Here is a 9,332-nt window from a genome sequence, read left to right as displayed (position 1 = left end):
ACCCCAGGGTTGTACAACAGGTGACTCAGGTCAGGTGGTCAGCAGCAGGGTAAGTCTTACTTATACCCCAGGGTCTGTACAACAGGTGACTCAGTCAGGTGGTTAGCAGCAGGGTAAGTTTCTAACCAGGGCTTAAAATGAGTAACAATTTAGTCACCCAAATTAAAAAAAAAAAATAATTCCATGTAAAATTTCCAGATTTAGATAAGGTAATGTTTATTTTTCAGTGATGTTGTGGGGAGTGGTAGAGTTGAATCCAGCAGCTTATCTAGTCAGGAGGATGGGGAGATAATTGGTCAGGTGCAGGTGGCGAGCAGTAGGGTACATGTAAGTCTTACTTATACCCCAGGGTCTGTACAACAGGTGACTCAGGTCAGGTGGTTAGCAGCAGGGTAAGTCTTACTTATACCCCAGGGTCTGTACAACAGGTGACTCAGGACAGGTGACAGGTGGTCAGCAGCAGGGTAAGTCTTACTTATACCCCAGGGTCTGTACAACAGGTGACTCAGGTCAGGTGTCTGAAGTGAGCCAGACAGAGGCTCTTACCCAATACCTGTTTGTACAGGCCCTTCATCATGAAGGTGGTGGGAAAGAAATTGTTTTTGTTTATTTTTGTTTTTTTCAGAGAGTTATAATTTTACTGTTTCTTGTTTAAAGTGTTTGCTTACATAAGATATTGGAAAATTACAAAGAAAAGAATTTTAAGCATGGCATGAACTTTGCGTGGAATGCACTTAAAGAAGAACAGAATAATTTTAAGACATTCTAGGTATTTGATCCAAAAATCATAAATCGGTAATACAACTACATTTGTCAAAATACTTTATAATTACGTATTTCAACAAAGGGTTTGAAAATTAGTTTTCATTAGAATTGTGAGTTCAAATTATTGTTATGATCAGTCTGAAGATGGACACAACTTGATTTCTTCTGAAAAGTTATTGACCATACTGTCAGGACTACTATCTATGGAAGCCTGTGAGTGTAATACATGTAAGTTTGTCTTTACTTTATAGAGGTACTATCCTCTTCGTCGTCTTCCTCCTGTTTTGACGAGTACGGTGGAGTAGCTACGGATCACGCCCGGCTAGCTGAGTGTATCTCCGCCCCCTCCGTGCTGTGATTGGAGATGACGTACCAGAGGATGACCTCATTCAGTTCGCATTAGCTGCTGATTATGATGTCAGTCGAGCTATAAATTTCTATTTCCAGTCAGCTTAATGTTAATAAACAAATTCCATTGGACATTCCTTCAGGGTTTTGAGCAAAACCTCTAGGCTGAAAATATGCTTACCAAAATGTAGTGAAAGTTTTTCCATAGAAATCCTTACAAAATATTTGATCAGAATTTGTTTATTGCAAAATGCAAGCAGATATTGCTAATCAGCCATATTTGTATTTTCCTTCTTAATTAGACAATGTATTCCCCTATTGCTCATGACAATGTAAAAAATGTAGAAAAACAAATGGTGATCAATCTCAAAAAAAATTTAAATATTACAAATCTGTGACACAACTATTGATATGGCTTTTACATTTAAGAGATGCAATTGCTCAAAAAGAAAAAAAATGTTTGCATTTTTATGTGCCATGAAATAGTCATTATACAAAATTTCTTTCAACATGCAGACTTATTTACTATATGTTAAAATGAGAAAAATATATATCAAGGCAAATTTTTGAAAGGTCAAGATTATTGAATCAGATATAAGGCTTCTGTGGGGTCCTATATGACTTGGTTACTATTCTTGTTAATATTTATTGTGCGTTATTTAAAAGTCAATGCTGTAAACCAACTTTTTGGAAGCATATATTTCAATTGTTAGCTCACCAGAGCTGAAAGCTCAAGTCAGCTTTCCTGACTCTGATTTTCTGAATACAAGGGAGATAATCAAGAAAAGGGTGGAGTCATAATTTTCTGAAGAACCACTGGTCCAGAAAAGCTGAAACTTATGTGGAAGCATCCTGGGGGTAGTATAGATTTTATATTGGTCAAATTTTGACCCTCAGGGTTAGGGCAGGGCCACAACAGTGAATCCAAGTTTTACAATGAAATAAGTTAGAAAAATCTTTAAAAATCTTCTCAGGAACCACTGAGTTAGAAAAGCTAAAACTTATATGGAAAAAGCGTCTTGGGGTAGTGTAGATTTCATATCATCTGAATCATCACCCCAGGAGGTAGGGTGAATCACAATAGGTTTTACAAGGGGAAATTTGGCGAAGAACAACATGGCCAAAGATACTTAGCTGAGCGATGTGGCCCATGCTCAGTTTAAAATTGAAATGTCTCTATTTTTAGTTTATGCATATGAGGAAGTATGATGCATAGATATATTTACACTTAAAAATATTTAATGATTTATTGCTTTGAATTTTTTGAGAAAGAAAGTTGCAAAACTTTCAGATATTTCTTGCATTTGAAGAAAAGTTGGTTCACATTATATGAAAATAATTGATAAAATGTCACTAATAGATGTGTATTTTATTTTACCATTTTCTGCTTCGTCATTTAATGATTTATTATTTATTGCATCATCTGTGATAAGATATTGGTCTGTTCTAAGTGGAATAGGAATCTCCGTGAGGCCCTCATTTGAACTGTTCTAGTTAAACATTTTTATCTTGTCAATTTTTTAATTCTTTTAATCCACTGCCTCTCTAGAATTTTGTATTTCTATAGGAAAATTATATTTTAAAAGAATTATTTAACATTATATTGTTAAGTCCATTTTTATCTGTTTTGGTTTACATATTTGTTTGTAATAAAATGGAATAGTTCTTTTGTGTTGTTAACAATTTCTAGTCATTAAGGTCTTCCGTTTCAGACGGAAGACCTTATAGTGATTCTACTGTTTTTTCTTATTATTATTCTTATTATTATTTTTTTCCCCAAATCTTGTCGGCAGGATTTCTCAGAGATGGCTGGACGGATTTTCCTGAAATTTTCAGAGATGATAGAGAATGAAAATACCCCGAGACGTTTTTTTCATTTTTTCAAAATTCACTTCCGGTCGTCAGATATGTCCGATTTCCGCTTTTTTCAAAAATATTTAATCCGAGTGAGATCTCAGAAATGGTAAGAGATTAAGGCACCAAACTTACAGGGATGATAGATCTTGATAAGTAGGCAAATCCAATTGGGTTAAGATCGTCCACCGTCACTTCCGGTCGTCACAGGAAGTGTTCTTAAATATCGAAAATTTCAACTTTTCTTTTTTGAAAGTTTTTTAGCATCAGATTATTGCATCTTACTCGTAGTTTTGAAATATATCAGTCCAACCGGAAACAAAAACGACAACTTCCGGTTATAAGAGAAAAACTGCATATTTTCAGTATTTTTCTTTCCCATAAATATTTTTTATAGATAAAGTTTTTGAAATGATTTTTAGATGTGTAATTCAGACTGCAAATGACTACAGTAACGTCAAATATCTTTGGAAAATTCACTTCCGGTCGCGTGATTTCCTGTCCTCAAAATGAATAGTTCTTATAGCTATTTCTCTGAAACGGTAAGAGATGTAGACACCAAACTTATAGGAGTGGTATATCTTGACGAAAAGGGAAAAACATATGGGTTAAGATTGTCCGCCGTTACTTCCGGTCATAACAGGAAGTGGTCAAAAAATAGGAAATTTCATCTTTTCTTTTATGGAACGTTTATTGCATCACATTACAGCGCTTTATTTGTAGTTTCAAAATATATCAGCTCCACCGAAAACAAAAACGACAACTTCCGGTTATAAGAGAAAAACTATATAATTTGAATATTTTCTTTCCAATATATATATTTTTTTTATAGATAAAGTGTTTGCAACTGTTTTTGGATACGTTATTCAGACTGCAAATGTCTACAGTAACATCAACTATTTTTTTTAAAATTCACTTCCGATTGCGTGTGATTTCCTGTCCTCAAAATGAGAAATTATTATAGCTAGATCTCTTAAACAGTAAGAGATAAAGACACCAAACTTTGACAAGTGGTATATCCTGATGAGTTAGCATTTCCATGGGGGATAAGATCGTCTGTCGTCACTTCCGGTCGTCACAGGAAGTGATCAAAGAAGTCCAAAAATTGAACTTTTCCTTAATATGGAAATTTTTTTTATCACATAATAGCATCTTATTTGTAGTTTTGAAATGAGTCAGTAACACCGAAAACAAAGAACACAACTTCCGGTTATAATAGAAAAGCTTCATAATCTGAGTATTTTTCTTTCCAGTAAATATTTTTTATAGATGCAGTATTTGTAATCATTTTTGGATATGTTATTAAGACTGTAACTGTCTTCAATAACGCCAAATATCTTTATAAAATTCACTTCCGGTTGCGTGATTTCCTGTCCTCAAAAAGAGAAGTTATCATAACTAGATCTCGTAAAGGGTAAGAGATTAAGACACCAAACTTTTACAAGTGGTAGATCTTGATGAGTAGGCAAAACTAGTCAGGAAAGATTGTCCACCGTCACTTCCGGTTGTCACAGGAAGTGTACAAATGAATAAAAACTTTTCTTATGGAATCTTTCTTAGTTATACATTATAGCATCTTTTTTGTAGTTTTGAAATATGTCAGTCCCACTGGAAACAAAATGGACAACTTCCGCTTATGAAAGAAAAACTGCATAAATTTAGTATTATACTATCCCATTAATATTTTTGATAAGAAGAGCATTAGAAATGATTTTAGGACATGTTATTTAGACTGAAATATCTAGAGTAACCTCCAATATCTTTTTCAAAAATTTACTTCCGGTCAAGTGATTTTTTTGTCCTCAAAATGAAAAGATAATATTATGAGATCTCTTAAACTGTAACAGATCAAGACACTAAACTTATATGAATAAAACAACATGAAGATTGGGCAAAAAATATAGGGTAACACAGGAAGTGATAAAAAATTGAAAATGATTTTTGTACATGTTATTAAGACTATAATTGTCTAAAGTAAAGAATCTTGGTAAGTTACTCCTCCGGCTGTTTTTTTTTTCCTGAAATCATAAAAAATATTATATGCCTTTTTAACATAGATTAAAGCTCATTCATGTAGATAAATAGAGGAGAACGGAAGACCTTCTTTGTTGCTGTAGCAACAAGAGTTTCTAGTTGAGAATTATTATTGTTTTGAGCACTTTTTTTCAAGCTTTGTTTTAAACTATTTTGCAAAATTTCTTAATATCACAATAAAATTTCTAATGAAAAATGACTTTTTTGTACAGTTAAAATTTTATTTCACTTGCAAGTATATGTACCAGGTAGGTCATTTGACTCTGATTTACCTTAACTCAGTAATATAATAATGAGGGATAAAACTAGGTGAAACCTGAACAATAAACTTCAAATGATCATTGTTGTAAAACATACGAGTATTTTACGAATGAAAAATAGAGTGATTTTAAATATTTGATTTGATTTGAATATATTTTATTATGTAACAATTACATACCGTATATACTCGCCTATAAGTCGGTTTTTGGGGAGTTAATCTCTGGTCTAAAACTCTTTGTCCGACTTATAGGAGAGCTATTAAAAGTATGGTTTTATATGAGGTTAGTCCATCTGATATGCAAGCTTATTACATACAACCGACTTATAGGCGAGTATATACGGTAAACGGATTGGGATGGCTGAACCAATTTGAAGGATTAAATTTGGGTAAACAGCAACATAGAATTAAAGAGGACAGGTTTTTTAGATTCATATTATGCCAGGGGGTGTATAAAAAAGACCCATCAAAGTAATTTTAATTTTCAAAATTCTGCAGTCAAACTTTCGGTATGATCAAAACAAGCAATGATTTTATTGGTGCTTGAGTATCATATATAGTGAACCAGTATAATTTCTCTGTATACTTAGCTGACAACGACAGTGCATGGTCACAATGAGCAAGTGAAATTGTTTCCTCCCTGCTTTCTTTAGTAGTAGGGGAAATTTATTAATTTTGGTCTGTCTGTCCACTCATCTGTTTGTCATTCTGTCTGTGTGTAACACTTGTTTGCATGTAATATCTCTTGAAGGCTTCATCCACCTGTAAGGAAATTATTATACCAAAACTCCCCAAGACCTATAAAGACCCCAGTTGATTTTAAGATCAAAGGATTTTAAGGTCAAGGTAAGAAATTCAAACATTCTGCATGTGTAACAATCTCTTCCAGGCGACATCTTGAAAATCAGGGCATACAAAGCCCTAATATACTGTAGGCCAAATGAGTTGGTTCAAAGTGGGACTAAATTGGCCTTAACCTGAGAAGCTCAAAGTACTTTTGAAACTGATTTTGAAAGTTTTAAGAGTAAGAAAGATTCTAGCTATGTAAATGAAATGATTAAAAATTGGAGACGAAATCAGAAAAAAGTCGAGCTGCAAAAGTTGTAGTACGGTACATGTAATCGCACCATAATAAAGGAAAGTTTAAGAACTTGCACAAATGAAATATCAGAAGTTTATGTTACACATTTTAGAAAGTAAAGCACATGCATTGTACAATTTTGTTGCACCTTCAGTAATCATGCTTGATAAGAAATTGTTGTGATGTGAATTTCTGTAAATCGTTAAGGTCAATACCAGGAAGCTGGGAGTGTGGTATGTTATCAGTAGGACTGAGATAACACTATCTAGAGGAGGGTATTATCAACAGACCACAGTACACAGGAATCAACTAAAACACTAGTCTACCTTTTAGGGATTAATGTGACCTGTTATTAAATAGGGTAAGAATATATATTACGTTTAGTTACTACAGTAACTCCACACTTAATAATCTATTGTTTTAATCTTGACAGTTGTTAGAGTAATATTGATGGAAATGTACAACAGTCGTAGTTTACGGCTTTATCAATGTGCGAGGCTGGAACTGAAAGTAATGTCACAATGGCATGAAATCTTTAAAAATATAGATTTCAACAAAAGTATGTTTGATCTATTTTGGCATTTGTCCTAAATAAAACTTCATTTTGATATGCGCAGTATTATTAAAATGATCACAACCTTTGGTTTTGTCCATAGCTGCACAGCAAAAATGTATGACTTCGTTATACATTTCTCTTTGACACTGATTTTGAATCTGATGATACCTAAAGATTTATGCTAAAAGAAAAGAATTTTAAAAATTAAAATTTGGACAAATCAAATACCGGTAATTAAATTAAATCTACTACTCAAAACAAGATGATTTATTGGCAGTAAAGGTTATTAGAAAGTAACTTGTGAGAGGTTAAAATTAAGATATGCTGATGAACTAAAAATATGTACTGAAAAGTAAAGTCATATAATATTCTTGCTGTACTTCAATTCAAACAATCTAACGATGTGTATATCTTAATATTTACATTTGCAGATGTTTCCCTTTATACAACACTACTGAAAGCAACATGTATAACCGTATCAATACAAATTCCTTGGATGTCATATTATATAAATATAAGAAATAAGGTATCATTTTTAAACATCTATCGGGATACAGATATGGGTTGGTCATGAGATCAAATTCCATTAAGTGCTTCCATTAAGGGCGGGGCAACAATGGTTGATCAAAGTTTTACATAGGAATACATATGAATTAAGAAAAATCTTCTTCCCAAGAACATCAAAACCATGATTGGTCATATTTAGATGGAAGCATGCAGGTACTGTAGGTTCAAGTTTGTTCAAATTATTACCCCTGTGGTAGAGTGGTTACACAATGGCTGATCAAAGTTTTATATGGGAATACATAGGAAAAGTCTTTTTATCTGTCCAAATTTTCTCAAGCAGAGAGCTACAGTTTTGCAGCTCAGAAAAAATCTATGATTAATCATATATACCATACAAATGGAAAAGTATTCAATACAAATGGAAAATTATAGAGTACAAATAACAATGATACAATACAAATAAAAAATCATAATACAAATGAAAACTTGACAATACAAACGAAAAATTTAGAACACAAAGAAAATTTTACAACTCAAAGAGAAATTTTACAACACAAATTAAAAATTATAGAAAACAAATGCAAAATTTTTCAATGCAATTGGAAAATTATACAATATAGATGGAAAATTATACAACACAAATGGAAAAGATGGAATATTGTAAAATTTTTTATGCCATAGGTAGCAGAGATTCTAGTTACCTCTAGTGATCATTACAAAACCATGTCATAAAACTGTTTGAAGATGCATTTTAATTCTGAATTTCTGTTGTCTAGATTTGAGGTCTGGAGGTGATGCCATGGACTGTAGGCTGTTACTGATTGTCAGTTTGATTGTGCCTGTCTCCAGTGCAATTACTGAGAGCCACCAGCAGCTTAGGGCAAACAGTGTCGGTATGTAACACGTTAGAAATCTGATTCCCATTTGATGACCTATTACAGAATGCTCTGTATTTGAACATTTACATTTATTTTACTGCATGCCAATAATGAAATTAATTTGCAGTGATAAAGTGACATCATATGTTTCTTTTACTTATAAAATGAATGTAATATTTTTCTTTGATCGATGTATCAAAGAAAAAATTGGACGGAAAACTTCATCAGTGTGCGTAGCGCATCGATGAAAAAGTTTTCCATCCAAATTTTTTCTTTGATACATCGATCAAAGAAAAAAATATTAAAATCATTTCTTATCATTATGGTTTTAAATTTATAAAATGTAACTTTCTTTTACCTTTCTATTAATTTTATGCATCAAAAACAGTGCACACAAATACATCACAACAACGTTAACGTTGCTGATATTCAAAATGGCTCTAACGAAAAAAAAGTTCTCAAATATTGTTGTGTCATTACTAACGTTCTCTGAGATAATTTATTTCTTTAACACAAAAAAACCCGTACCTGTTCTGTTATCCCAGTGGGTATATTTCCCCGGTAAGTTATCTTAGTTCGTAAGTGTAAAGGGGAGCTACTCAAATATTCTAACAGTTCTATGTCACAGAAATTTTGGATTTCATTTGCGCATTTTTTCATCTGAATTTCAAACTGAACATATAAATACGTTTTACAACCTGTCAATGCTGTAAAAACTGAACGAGTCTGCTACCGACTATTTAAGATTAAAAGAATTCCATCCTCACTTACAGTGTCGTTTTTCTCAACCATTCGTTTCCCAAGGTTTAACAGATTTTTCAGTTTTCCATGCTTTGGTAGCATAAAAATATCATTTCTTCAGAGTTCTATTGTTCATAACAGATATCTCAAAGTCAAACATTTAACAAATGTATGCCAATTCCTTTCCTTCTTTCCCAAAACTGTATTGTTGTTATGCAGACGATTCATTTGTTTAGCAAAGGGGGATAATTAAAAAAGAAACGAAAGTAGAAAATAAGTCAGGAACGCAACAGACAGGTTTTGAAATTC

General features: G+C 32.7%; 1 long non-coding RNA gene across 1 annotated transcript; it reads left to right on the top strand.

The window, feature by feature from the left end:
- The first annotated feature begins 5,903 nt into the window (after window positions 1-5,903).
- LOC134229618 (uncharacterized) lies at window positions 5,904-8,292 on the top strand. The gene is made up of 3 exons (XR_009984212.1): window positions 5,904-6,106; window positions 6,549-6,702; window positions 8,181-8,292. It is a non-coding gene; the product is annotated as an uncharacterized LOC134229618 (long non-coding RNA).
- Window positions 8,293-9,332: the final 1,040 nt, after the last annotated feature.

Source organism: Saccostrea cucullata, unplaced genomic scaffold, assembly GCF_032062105.1.
Source record: "Saccostrea cucullata isolate Sc308-1 unplaced genomic scaffold, CSIRO_AGI_Scuc_v1 ctg4743, whole genome shotgun sequence".
Lineage (NCBI taxonomy): Eukaryota > Metazoa > Mollusca > Bivalvia > Ostreida > Ostreidae > Saccostrea > Saccostrea cuccullata.
This window is presented reverse-complemented; position numbering and strand designations above follow the sequence as displayed.